Here is a 13,826-nt window from a genome sequence, read left to right as displayed (position 1 = left end):
GAGCGCTCGTACTGCCGGCAGGAGCCCCGGGGGGTTCGCCTCGGCCCTCCCCGGCGTCCTCAGCTGCAGCTGGCCCTGCCCTCGGGCCCGGACGCCAGGACCTCCGCGCGGGGCCAGCACCGTCCCGCCTGGAGCTCCTCCGGAAGCCCGCCCCCGCGGCCAGCGCCTCTCGAGCCGGGACAGGCTATCCGGGCGCCCCCACAGCCCCTGTCCCGACGCCGGCCGGCAGCCCCGTCCCTGCCCAGCCAAGCTCTGCCCCTCCGGCCCGCTGCCGGGAGCGCGCCCCTGGACCGGCGGTCCGACGCTGCGCACGCGCGGAGGCGCCCGCCCGCTCGCTCACGGCCCCCTCACTCACCGCTCGCTGTCCTTGTCGCCTCAGGCAGCGCCCGCCGTCCGCTCTGCTTACTGCTCGCTGCCCCGGCCCGGTGCCCGCTCCTCAGGCCCCGGCCCGGGCACTCGGGGAACCAGCGCCCGGCGGGCTCGGCGGGTACCCGCACGCAGGGCACGCTCCGCGGGGCCGCGCACGCGCGCACCCGAGCGACGGGAGGGGCGGGGCCGAGCGGGCTGCGCGCCCGGAGGCGCCCCTGGATACCGGGCATGCGTAGTGCCTGTCCCTTCCTAGGGTCCGGTGGAGGAGTGGGCTGTGACCCTGGACCTGTGAAACGCAGGGCAGAGGAAGAGGGCCAAAAGTCACCCTTCGCTGAGAAGCAAGTTTGCCCTTGTCCCACAAGTTGCAGTTTTCTTCTCTGTATCATTCGTCAATTAAGGTGTTAAATATTTATTGAGCACCTACTTTGGCAGAGCCTTTGTGCAGAACACAGGGCATCCTCAGGTAATGGTGAACCGATTGCATTTGGCTTTGGGATTCCTTTTCGGGCACTGATTCCAGCCCTCTCTTTGAACAGATGAGAAAAGTGCATAAATAGAGATCATCCAGTACCTGAAACTGCAAACCTTAACTACACTCTTAAGCAATTTGGGGAAGGAGAGTTGCCTCTGGCTGGGGTGATGAGAAAACTTTGAGAAGCCTGGAAGGGTAAGAGATGGAGTCAGAAGATAAGCTCACCTGGGAGAAAGGTCAATGCAAAGGCAGAAACTGAAAAAAAAAAAAAATCAAGTAATATATGAGCTCATGAACCTTCTTGGGGACAAGTTTAATCTGAATGTGTTTTTCATAGTGAAGGGCAAAATCGGTGGCTGGAAGGGTACTTGAAGCTCGTCTGGAAAAGATTTTTGATGCTTCACTTCAAACTTTCACCTTTTTTTAGTGGATAACTGATAAATACTAAAGGTGTGAGGGAGAAGGGTCTGGTGTTTCTGGCGGTCTGATTAGATGCAGAATTTTGGAATATAAGGTGAAGACTAGCAGTGAAATGCTGTAGAAGTAGGAGGGTCCTGAATTCAAGTGTTGGCATCAGAAATAGAATACATGGAAACGTTTTCAGAGATTGTGAGATTGTGAAGGACAGGATTCCCTAGTTTTTGTCACTGCCTGTTTGGGTGTAAAGAGTTGTTTCTCATGAGAGACACCTACTTCATTAGATTAGATCATCATCTTTGGTAGATATTTATTAGTGAATAAATTAGACCTTTAAAATGTACAGCTACAATCACTAAATGCTTCTTTTAACATGAGTTTGGTCCTGGGAGAATATATTTCTACTTAATTAAACAAACATTAATTTGAGAGACAGTATATGTAGTGAAAAATATATGGACTTTGGAAAACAAAAACCCCTTTTATAAAGTCCAGATGCTCCGAAACAAACTGTCTGATGTCATGCAAGTTACTCAATATCTGTGAGCCTTACTGTGTTCATCTGTAATGTCAGGGAGGAAGAAATTTTCCTCTTCCCTTTAGGTTCTTCTGGCTGGTGTAAGAATTCAATTGAGACAGCGTAACAGAAGAAAATCAAACAACAGTTTAAAAACATATGTACATGGCAGAGAGCCAGGAAAACTGAGTAACTCACCAAAATGACTGACACCCTTACCTTAAATATCATCTTCAGTTTAAAGGCACAAGAAGATGTTGTGGGTCGTGGTTTGGGACTTGAAAGGGGAAGAAGGCAATTCATATAAATGTTTGGTAAATAACTGTTTGCTGGATCAGGCAGAGACAATGGGACACAGAGTGGACTTTGATCTCTAGGCCCTATTCCCCTACCATCCCTAGCCCATGTATTTTGCAGGTATCTCTGGTGATAGCTCTATTACTAGAATAGGCCCTATATCTAAAATTTTTAGGCAATTAGGGGGAAGGTCAAAGTTTCTTCCTGAGTCTTTTGGGCCTTGATTGTTTTCAGTTCGGAAAAAAAATCTGCATACCAAAGAGACATTTCGGGGTGGCAAGTTTTGTTCCCCTATAGTAGCATGGAATCATAATATTTACCTTGTATGATGGTTAATTTTATGTGTCAGTTTGGCCAGGCCACAGTACTCAAGATATTTGGTCAAATATAGTCTAGATGTTTATGCGAAGGTATTTTTTTTTCAGGTGAGATTAACATTTAAGTCAGTGGACTTTGAGTGAAGCAGATTGCCTTCCATAATGTGGGTGGGCCTTATCCAATCAGTTGAAGGCCCAAATAGAAAAAGACTGACCTCCCCTGAAAAAAAAAGAACAGGAATTCTGCCAACATACTTCCTCTGGACTTGAACTGCACCTCTTTCCTGGGCCTACAGCCTGCTGGCTCACCCTGCAGATTATGGACGTCCCAGCCTCCACAATCATGTGAGTCAATTCCTTAATTCCTTAATTAAGTCTCTCTCTCCCTCTCTCTCTCTCTCCCTCTCTCTCTCTCTCTCTCTCTCTCTCTCCCTCTCTCCCTCTCCCTCTCTCTCTCTCTCTCTCCCTCCCTCTCTCTCTCTCTCTCTCTCTCCCTCTCTCTCTCTTTCTCAAGAACCCTGACTAATATACCTTGCGAGGTTACGAACATTACATGAGTTAATTATCATCTGAATCTGAAAAATGGGTATTGTAATCTTTAACTTATAATGTTATGACAAATTAAATAAAAATGGGTAAAGCACCCAGCACATGCTAGGGTCTGAATAAATGGCAACTGCTATTACTTGTGAATGAATACCAGAGGCAAAAACCAAAAGAGGAGAGCGTGTGGATATTGGCATGGTGAGATTTTCTCAGTTCACTGGGTAATACTATTAAATTTAAAAAATTGATATAGGAGGTAACAAAATTTTGGTTTCCCTAGCTATGATATACCAAAAAGGTGATACATATGAATATTTTAATTATTTTCAAATAAATGCCTAATGAGCCATTAACTAAAGATAGACTCTAGCTGTACTCTTAAAACACCAGACATGCAAAGCAGTGACATGATTTCACATCTGAACATTTTATTTCAATTTAAGTGCCAGTACAATTAACTACTTGCTGCTAGGAGGGAGCAACCTAAGGAGAGTTTACACTGGAAATAATTCTCAATCTCAGAGTAGATGCATGATATAGCATTCAATCAGTGTGTTTATTGAATCCCTTTTGGGGCAATCCTGTAGCTATTGGGAGCATGCAAAAATGGATAAGATATTCCATTTAATCTACAGATATTGCCATTTGTTATGTACCAGGCAACATCCCTGCCCTTGGGGAACTGATCAAATAGCCTATGAGTTCATAGCTATAATGTAAGGCAGAATGTGGCAAGCGCCTTAGGAGGGGCATAAATGATTGAGCCAGTTGTACTTTGTTCAGGAAGTTGATTCTGGGGGCTCCCTCTCCTCATCCTGCCTCCACTGTGGCCCTCAGGTTGCACAGTTTGGTTTGGCACAAGCCAATGGGGTAGAGCAGCATCTTTTAAAAAAAGTTTGAGCAAAGCTGGTAAATATTAAATAAAATAACATTCCCATTCCCCTGACTCACTTGCTTCAGTTCAGAGTTTACAGGGTATAATAAGAGAGGGTGAGACAGGAGGGGCCTTTACAAGCCATTCAGAGGTAAAAGCTCCTCTTTTCCTCGTTTCCTCTTTCTTTTTCCGTCATGGCTGTTGTTTTGTTTAAAGGAGAATTTAACTTTAGAGTTCAAAAAAAATAACTTAGGTAAATTCCCCTGACCTCATGAAAATTTATGAGGAGAATACATAAAAATCTAACATGACAATAACAGACAGTGGGGATTGGAGTTCATAAAAGGACAAGGAATAATTGAGTTGGAAACCATGAACCAGGTGGACGGAGATGGCCATCATGTTTGTTCTGTAGCCAGGGCTGTCATGATGTGACCCCCTTTTTCCTTTTGGCTGAGAATGAAATATTCCACTGTGGATGAGAGTAAGCCAACTGCAGGACTGACAAAAGCAAGTGATTTAGGGAAAATACACAGCATTTTAGTAATTTTTAAATAATCAGGATGTTCTTTTATTATAAGAATTTGTGAATATATTCATTTCAGGAGCTTTGCCACAGTGAGTGGGAAATAAATTAATCTGGGATTAAAGGAAACTCTATACTAGAAAAGGAAGAGTTTTAATAAAATTGAAAGGAATGGCCTCCAGCCATGGATGTTAATTATCATCTGATGAGTAGTAATGATGATAATAGGAGATGTGAAATAAGTTAAATTTTAAAAAAAAATTTTTTTTAATTTTTAAAAAAAATTTTTTTTAAAAATTACCAACTCTGGAATGGTGCCTTGCAGAATTAACCAATGTGCTCACATTAAATGGTTTAAAATTAGAACTAAAACATATCTCTGCACTACAGATTCAGACACAGCATCCTCTCTCCATGATTTTTTAAAATTAATACTATTCAAAAGAATTCAGCCTGGTGAGTATCACAAGTAGAATGTTGCCTACTCAGTAAAGAGAATGGCAATATAAGTATTTCTTACTATAAGAATATTTGATCATGAAAAATCAAAATATAATATAAAATGGCTAGCAGGCACAATATCTGTTATTTTTTCCAGTTCTACCTCCCTCTTCCCTTTAATATTTTATCCCACTGACAATATGTCATTGACACACAACTTTTCAATAAGATGACTTTTGCACATTTTAATTATACCTGTAGTTTTAAATCCTAAGTAAACTTTCCATCAATATGACATTTAAAATATTAAATTGAGTATAATCATAAAAATTAAATGCATGTAAATTATTTCGCATAAGCAACTACAAAAACAGTGCAACAAACTCAGTACTGGGTTATAGAGGGTTGTTTCTTTAAAAATGAACCTCCTACACTACAGAAAATTATATCCAGTTTTCCAGAATGTAAACACATACTTCATTAAGCAAGGTTTTGTAAAGTCACATGAATATTAAAATTATTTATATACCTTATATTCTAGTTTAATGGGACAGTCTAGGTCAGTGCTGTCTAAGAAAGAAATGTTAGCCACAAATTTGAGCTACATATGAAATATAAAATTTTCTAGTAACATCTTAAAAAGTAAAACTAGGTGAAATTAACTTCAATAATCTATTAATCCAGATATTCAAAATATTATCATTTCATCATGTAATAAATATAAAAAATTATTAATGAAATATTTTACATTTGCTTTCACACTACATCTTCAAAATCTGGCTTGTATTTTCCTCTTACAGCTCATCCTAATTCAGACTGCAATTTCAAATAATTAGTAGCCACATGTGACTAGTTGCTATCGAGCTGGACAGCACAGATCTAGGACTAGGTTTTTGGTTCTCAAAAGTGGCTGCACATTGGAATCACCCGAGAAAAGATGAAAAAATGTTGATGCCTGTGTCATGGTCCCATGATTCTAGTGTATTTGCTCTAGGGCGTCACCTGGGCATTGGGATTAAAAAAGAAATTCGGGTGATTCTAATATGGAACAAAGTTTGAGAATCACTAGTTTTATTTAAGGCATTATCAAACCTTAAATATTATGAAACCAGTGTCAATTGTTCTTTACTTGAAACCAATAGCATTTAAAAATCATGCTGAAACGTACTAGTGGTGTAGCATATATAGCATATGTGGCACATGTGCATCACTAGTATTTCTTAATAAAATTAACAATTGCTAATAAAATTCCAAGCTTTGATTAATCAGGCCATGAGTTCTGATGTAACACGGACAATTCCAGGTAAAGATTTAACTTCAGTGCTTGGTGAGAACTGTTGAGTATTGGCACTTCTGTATTTGTTCTGTGGAATTTTTACTTTATGATTGTTTAGAAAATCTCCTAATAGAGAAATTACCTCTGACAATGGGATCACAAAACTTTTCTATGATGCCTACATTTATTTAATATGTTTAACTCTTGCACCCAACATCCTACTGCCAGTATAAGAGCTAACTCACATTCATGGCAAAAATTGCCCACCTTGTTTTCTACTCCAGTCATTATTGATTATCTGTACCTAACATATCAGGTATATCTAATACCTCTCAGTAATAAACCACGCTAGGAATTAGTGGCTTTAAGACAACAACCTTTATTACTTCCATCGAATCTCTGGGTCTGCTGTGCAGTTCTGCTTCTGGGCCAGGTGGGCTGCCTGGAAGCTAGTCTAGGATAGTCAACTGGAATAACTCAGCACTGCTCCTCGTGGTCTGTTAGTCTCCAGCAGGCTAGCCCAGGTGTGTTCTCAGAGCAGTGGTGGCCCTCCAGAAACTGTGTGAAAATAACGAAGCACATTTTAAGGCCTCTAATTACATCAAGTTGACGCTGTTTCATTAGCCAAAGTAAGCCACATTGGCAAGCCCAGAATGGATACAGGCATTAATTAATTTAATCTGCCATGCCTAGGTCTTATTTGGTTAGTCCTATCACGTTTGATTCCATACATTTCCAGTTGTTCTTACTCTGCAAGGTTTTTTTTAAATCTCTTCGGTATTGCAGTGTTGACTATCTCTTCCTATTGTAAATGGGATCTCTCTCAAGTTTTATTAGTATCCTTCTGTCTTGTAGAACTTTTCTTTGAGGTTTAGTCATTTTTACACTTTTAAAACCTCTTTTTTAAGTTGATTATATGGGTAAATAACAAAAATGAATACAATCTTTGATTAACCCAACAATCAGTAAACAGATATGTTTAAAACACTGTGCAGTCTTGAGTTCTAAAAAGGTTTTTTTTTTTTTTAATTAATTTATTTATTTATTTTTGGGTGTGTTGGGTCTTCGTTTCTGTGCGAGGGCTTTCTCCAGTTCCAGCGAGCGGGGTCCACTCTTCATCGCGGTGCGTGGGCCTCTCACTGTCGCGACCTCTCTTGTTGTGGAGCATGGGCTCCAGACGCGCAGGCTCAGTAGTTGTGGCTCACGGGCCTAGCCGCTCTGCGGCATGTGGGATCTTCCCAGACCAGGGCTTGAACCTGTGTCCCCTGCATTGGCAGGCAGACTCTCAACCACTGCACCACCAGGGAAGCCCCTCTAAAAAGGTTTTAAATGCTATGTATTTCATCAGAATTCTAAACCTGATTTCAAAAAGATTGAGTAACAAGTTCTCATATGCAGACAGTGTTGATAAACACTTCCTACTTGTCTGTTATCCATTTAACGTTTGTAGTTCACACGTGTGTTTTTCACTGCATTTCCTCGTAATTGATGGCTCAATTCATCATTTAAAACCATTCCCGGTTGAATTTTGAGGAAAACATACTGAAGAGTTATATGGAGAGATTTTCTTAAACCCAGACATTAAACCCGGTTGAATTTTGAGGAAAACATACTAAAGAGTTATATAGAGAGATTTTCTTAAACCCAGACATTAAAGTAAGAGGCACTATATTTTATCACTTGGTTATATGACTGAGCTATGCTTTTAAGAAATAAAAGCAAGTACATTTCCTTCTCTGGGTTTGCTTACTTGGCATCTGTGGAGGTTCAGAGTCCTATAGAAATCTTTTTTCTTTTTCCCTTTAAACAGGCATTGTAAATTGTTTGTTACTATATTATAACCTTATAAGAGTAAATTACAGTTCATAGAGCTGTGAATTACCATGCAACATTCTGTGCCCCCATGAGTAAATGACAAAAAACAGACGAATAAAACACTACCTACTTGTATTGTGCTGTTTGCCCTTCTAAAAAGGGTTATTACTGTGCAGCTCCCCATAAAGCTGGAGAAGGTATTCTTTCTGATCAAATAACTTGGACCCTGAGAAGCCCTGTGGAGTCTGATTCTCCCAATGTTAGCTTTGTGGGTTTGGAATATTCCAGAATGTGACAGCAAAAAGTCATATCCCACCAGACCATTTAGCTTTGATTTTCCTCAGAACCAAACCTCCAAACAGGATTCAAGTGCAAGTAGTGTGTTTGGAGGTGATCCAAGGAAACACTGAGGGTGAAGCGGGCAAGTGAAACAGTGAATGGGACGCAGCCAGGTTACCAGCTGGAGCTCGGTCCTGTGCGGGACTGGGGGGGACCGAGTGGGGAACACACACCAGAGATGTCCCAGTCGAGGCTGGAGGGAGCTGGGATCATTATCCATCAATTCTCATCCAGTCCATCAAAGACTGAGGTTCTGCTCCCAGGGAAACTGATTTCCCTTCACTTCCATTCAATCTTTGCTTGTGAGCTGAAGGTGGTTCAGTGGCCAGAAAAAAGGCAAAGAATCTCAACTGCTGGCATCTGGAAGCCAGACGTTTTGCACCAGTAAGTGTGAGGAGATGTGAGCAGGGCAGCTCCACATGCACCTTGTAAACACAGACACGGAGAGGCGTCATCAAGTCCCTTCCCAGGCAGACCTGAATATTATCTTCATTCCCCTCAGTGATTGCCTCTTCTCCTCTGATTTCTAGTCCTCTCTGATCTTCTCAAAATGTGATGCTCTCAATGGAGGTATGCTCTAAAGATGTTCACAGCAGGCAGTGACCCACTGTGCCAGAGAACAACATGGGTTTGCCAAACCACCCGGTTACTTGCACACCTTAGCAGGGCACCTTACATCCAGACTGTTTCCAGAAAGTTTGGGAAAATTGTACAAAGGTGTCAACGTCTTGGAGAAGATCTGAAGACAAAGGCATTAGCAGATTTCCATCCAGAGCAGTTGTTCTCACCTGGAGGAAATTTTAACCCCCTCTCCCTTCCTGGAGATATTTGGCAATGGCTGGAGACCTTTTTGGTTGTCACAATGTGGGGGGAGGGGACTATTGGCATCAGGTGGTTAGAGGTCAGGGCTGCTGCTAAACATCTTATAATGCACAGGATAGCAGCTCCCACCCCACAAAGAATTAGCCATCCTAAAAGTTCAACTGTGGTACTGTTCAGGCACTCTGATCTAGAGAAAAAACATCAGTGGGAGAGGAAGAAGCTGCAGGTCATTCATTCCAATTGCCTCTCCTAATCTTTTCTCCCAATTTTTGCTCTAACAAAGTTTCCATTGATTTCTAAAGGTGTTTCTAAGCATCTTGGGAGGCTCATTATGTTTGTGAAACTTTAGTAAATTGAATAAGGGAGTAGCAGTCTGACCTTTTAAAATGTTTCCAGTTGCTGAGCACTGGATTGAAATGCTAAATCCAAAGAACGTCTAATGCTGATTAGTAGTGATATGGCAAAAAGGGCAGTTTTCTTTTGACAAACCAAGTCACAAAGGACAGAAAGACACTAACACTCAGTGATTAATTTCTGGAAATGTGGCTGAACGAATCAAATTATGTATCATTTGATGCCATTAAATTTGAGTTCCTGCATTATATGTGGACCTTTTACTTTTCAAGCATTCTCAGTGTGTGAAATTGAATGTGCCATTTACAAGCTATCATGTAATTTTCTGTTTTCTGAAACAAAAGCAACAATCTGGGCACATTAAAGACCATTATACAACTGACAAACCTGCTTTTCAAAATTTGATCCAAAACACTTACAATTACTATCATTTGCCAAAGGGAGCTATTCCTTAACAGTGAAAAGTCATTTAAAAATTAAAATCGAAACCTCCTCTACTTTTTTCCAACAGGAATATCTTCCATGTGTATACATTTTCACAGTTTATGAAGTTTTCTTTATACCCATTAACTCACTTGATTTTCAAATCAACCATATGAATAGAACAGATATCATTTTCCCCATCTTTAAAATGAGAAAGCTAAAATTCAGAGAGCATTATTTGCTGAAATAAAAATTTGGTTGTTGGAATTCCCTGGTGGTCCAGTGGTTAGGACTCCACACTTTCACTGCCGAGTGTGCAGGTTCAGTCCTGCACCACGCAAGCCGTGAGGCGTGGCCAAAAAAAAAAAAATTTGGTTGTCTTACAAATAGCCGACACTATCAACACTACACAGTGTCAGCTATTTGTAAGACAACCAAATTTTTATTACATCATATCACATCATATTACTTCGACTTGATGTTTAATACCAAATTTTAATATTTTTATCAAAGTATAACATACACATGGAAAACGGTGCATAAGTGTGCAACTCAATTAATTTTCACAACCTAAAAGCATCCATGTAACCAGCACTCTCACCAAGAAACAGGGCATGACCATCATCCAAAAGCCCACCTCATGCCCTTTTGGACACCACTGCCCAATTCCCCAGGATAACACCATCCTCATTTCTGACAGCGTTGATTCATTTTGCCTGTTTTCAAATTTTCTATAAACGGAATCATACAGTATGTCTCTTTTGTGTCTTCCTTTGCTCAGTATTAAGTTTGTGAGCTCCTTTCAGATTATTGGGGGTGGTTGTAGGTCATTCTGTTTGCTGTATAGTATCCCATGTGTGACTGTTTCAAAATTTAGTCATCCAGTGTGATTATCGATAGGCATTGTGGCTGTTTTCCAGTTTTTCCCTGTTCAAATAGTGGTGCTGTGAACTTTCTTATACATGTCTTTGGTGGACACAGGGACATATTTCTGTTGGACTTATACCTAGAAGGAGGATTGCTGAGTCAGAGGATTTGAATAAGTCAGCCTTAGTAGACATTGCTCAACAGTAGTGGTTGTACAAATTTACGCTCCCACCAGCGTTGTGTGAGAGTTCATGTTTCTTATCCTTGCCAACACTTCATATTATGTCTTTTTTCATCTGATTCCTTCTGGTAGGTGTGGTATTACATCATGGAGATACTACTTTTCAATTTTAATTTAAGTTAATTTTTTAAAACAGAATGTGTTTTATTTGAATACTGAATATGTTCTGTTGGTACAGAGTGTGCTGAGGCTGAAGTTTTTTAAGGAAAAAAAAAAACACTGGCAGTAATACAATTAAAATGGAAAAAAAATAATTTCAAATATAACACAAATGACAAATAGATAACATTAGCATTCTGTGAAGCCCACTTAAGGGGCATTCCATCATCTGGTAAGTTGTAGTTTAATTTAAAATTATTTCAGACATGAGTATTTGGAACTATCAAAAAAAATACCGCATCTATAAAACATGACAGCAAATCAAAGAGTGTATCACGATTTATTAAATATCTTTAATGAAACCAGTATGTGATAATTAGAAAACAGTTAAACCATTTGTTTAAAAAAAAACCCTCAAACTATTGTCCATATTAGAGCTGATGGTATTTCTTTTATAGTTTGTAACATAAAACAAGACCATGTTGAACTTTCCATATTGAAATTTATCTTTCCAGTGCAAAGAATAGGCTCTGCCCGTTACATCAGAATGACACGAATTTAGGTTTCAGTTCCTCCAAATTCTCAGAGTGAGACAAGAGCAGCAATAAGACAAGTCTCAGAATCATCGTGAGGCTTAAACCTGCAACCAGCCCAGCTGGCATGATTTTCTTGGATCTCTTAAACCTCACCCCCATTGTGGTGTCCAGGAAGAAAGCTGTAAACAGTGATAGTTTTACACCTTGCTTGTCATTGGAGACATAGTAAAGCTCCATAACCAACCGAAAATCCAAAAAAAAGACCAGCAATCAAAGATGGAACACCACCTCTCTGCTTATATCCCAAAATGCTTACGAATGTCACCAGGGCTGCATAACCAAAACCAACCAGGTCCATTGGCAAGGTCAAGTCTGGTGCAGAGTTACTTCCGTTGAATTTCTCTCTCCTCTGGGCCAGTCCAGCTCCTTGAGGACTAAGCTCAGGTTCAGTTCGTCTTGTCTTTCTCACAGCATCAACCTCACTGCCAGGCACTAGGCAGGTGCTCAGTAAATACTTGCTACGGTCCGGAAGCTGACCCCGCCGCCAGCGCCTTCTGACTCTGCGCGCTACCTCTCAGCACTCTCAATTTTAATTTTAATAGTTGGAAGCTGAGCCTCTTGGCATCACTAGCCTCTAGATTAAACGCTGATTTTCACACTAAAATTGGCTTTGTTGTCCCTAGTTCCCACCTACATAAACGCAGGGCCTTAACACCCACTTCAAAGCCACCTGGTTATTTCTGATTGTCCATTTAGCCCAGAGGACACTGCTTCTGGATTTTGTCCCTGACCACTCGCTAGTGTTTGGTACCCATGAGACATGTGGTGAGGCATGAGGCGTGGTTCACTCAGAACCACGGATGCCAAGCCCCTAAGAGTACCATGTCTCCACCAAGAGCGGTTCTGCCCAGCACAACAAATGCTGCCAAGGTCCAGGGCTACCGAAGAGCATTCTGTTCTCCCTTCACGAGAGTCATATTCTGGGTTCCACTCTAAGAGATTCTTTGTTACCTGGGCCCCAAAGCATTATCTCTGCCTCCACCTGCATCCTCTTGTCCTGACCCAGCTGGCCAAATCCCATGTTCTGGATCCCGTGTCATGACCTTCCTCTCTCCCTGGGGTCATTATACTTGATTGCTAGAGGGGCTTGGAAGAAACATCTCCTACTGGCCTCTTCATCCATCTCTTCCTTCCTCCCATTTCTGACCCAGGAACTGCCTCCCATGAGTGGGTGCCTTCATCTAACTCCAACTGGTCTCCAAATCACAATTTAGCATAGCCTGGGATATTATGCTATAAAAACATTGTTTTTCTGAGAGGAGGGATACTTTGGAAGTTAGAAAATTATGAGCTGTCCATGATATACAGAAGTCTATCTGTACTCTCTCACTGAGTCACAGGACTACGCAAGGTTGATACTCCCCAGGAAATGGAGAGGCACCTGGACTCTTTAAATTGGATATGTTCAACCTTCAATACCCAGGCGCCTAATGTCTACAGATTTGCCAATATCTGTAAAGAATGACTGCAATAAGAATCTTCTCTAGTCCTGGTTTTGATTTTATTAACTGGGTAGATTGTCATAATAATCCCTTATATATAACCACCTTGAAATTAAGTGGCTTAAAATAATAAGCATATAGTTAGTTCATGAATCTGAGGGTAATGACTTAGTCTGGGCCGAACTAAGCAGTTCTTTCTAGCCTTGACCCAGTTCACTCACGTGTCTAGATTCTTTTTTTTTTTTTTTAAAGTGAATGGGTGGCTGCTTTTATTTATTTATTTATTTATTTATTTATTTATTTATTTATTTATTTATATATTTATGGCTGTGTTGGGTCTTCGTTTCTGTGCGAGGGCTTTCTCTAGTTGTGGCAAGCGGGGGCCACTCTTCATCGCGGTGCGCGGGCCTCTCACTATCGTGGCCTCTCTTGTTGTGGAGCACAGGCTCCAGACGCGCAGGCTCAGTAATTGTGGCCCACGGGCCCAGCCGCTCCGCGGCATGTGGGATCTTCCCAGACCAGGGCTCAAACCCGCATCCCCTGCATTAGCAGGCAGATTCTCAACCACTGCACCACCAGGGAAGCCCACGTGTCTAGATTCTTAGCTGTCTATATAGTCATGGTTTGGATGTCAGAGGTGACTAGTCTCTGCTCTGGGTATTTTTCCTCCTTCCTCTGGGACCAACAGGCTAGCCCGGGCAGGTGCTTCCTGTGGTGATGGCAGAGGGCAAGAGCAAGGAAGCCCAGGTGTGCATCGGCTTTTCAAACCTCTGCTG

General features: G+C 41.4%; 1 protein-coding gene and 1 pseudogene across 2 annotated transcripts in view; both read right to left on the bottom strand.

Annotated features, from left to right (window-relative positions):
- The window catches only part of BTBD3 (BTB domain containing 3), a 38,522-nt gene extending 38,007 nt beyond the window's left edge, over nucleotides 1-515 (bottom strand). The window contains exon 1 of the mRNA XM_082428617.1: nucleotides 356-515. The gene's annotated coding sequence lies outside the window, so the exon portion shown is untranslated. The remainder of the gene's footprint in view (nucleotides 1-355) is intronic.
- Nucleotides 516-4,622: 4,107 nt separating this feature from the next.
- Nucleotides 4,623-12,704, bottom strand: LOC309644714 (transmembrane protein 14A pseudogene; annotated as a pseudogene). The gene has a single exon. The product of its transcript is annotated as a transmembrane protein 14A pseudogene (transcript).
- Nucleotides 12,705-13,826: the final 1,122 nt, after the last annotated feature.

The sequence above is a fragment of the Balaenoptera physalus genome, assembly GCF_965194825.1.
Source record: "Balaenoptera physalus genome assembly, chromosome: 16".
NCBI classification, from domain to species: Eukaryota; Metazoa; Chordata; class Mammalia; order Artiodactyla; family Balaenopteridae; genus Balaenoptera; species Balaenoptera physalus.
This window is presented reverse-complemented; position numbering and strand designations above follow the sequence as displayed.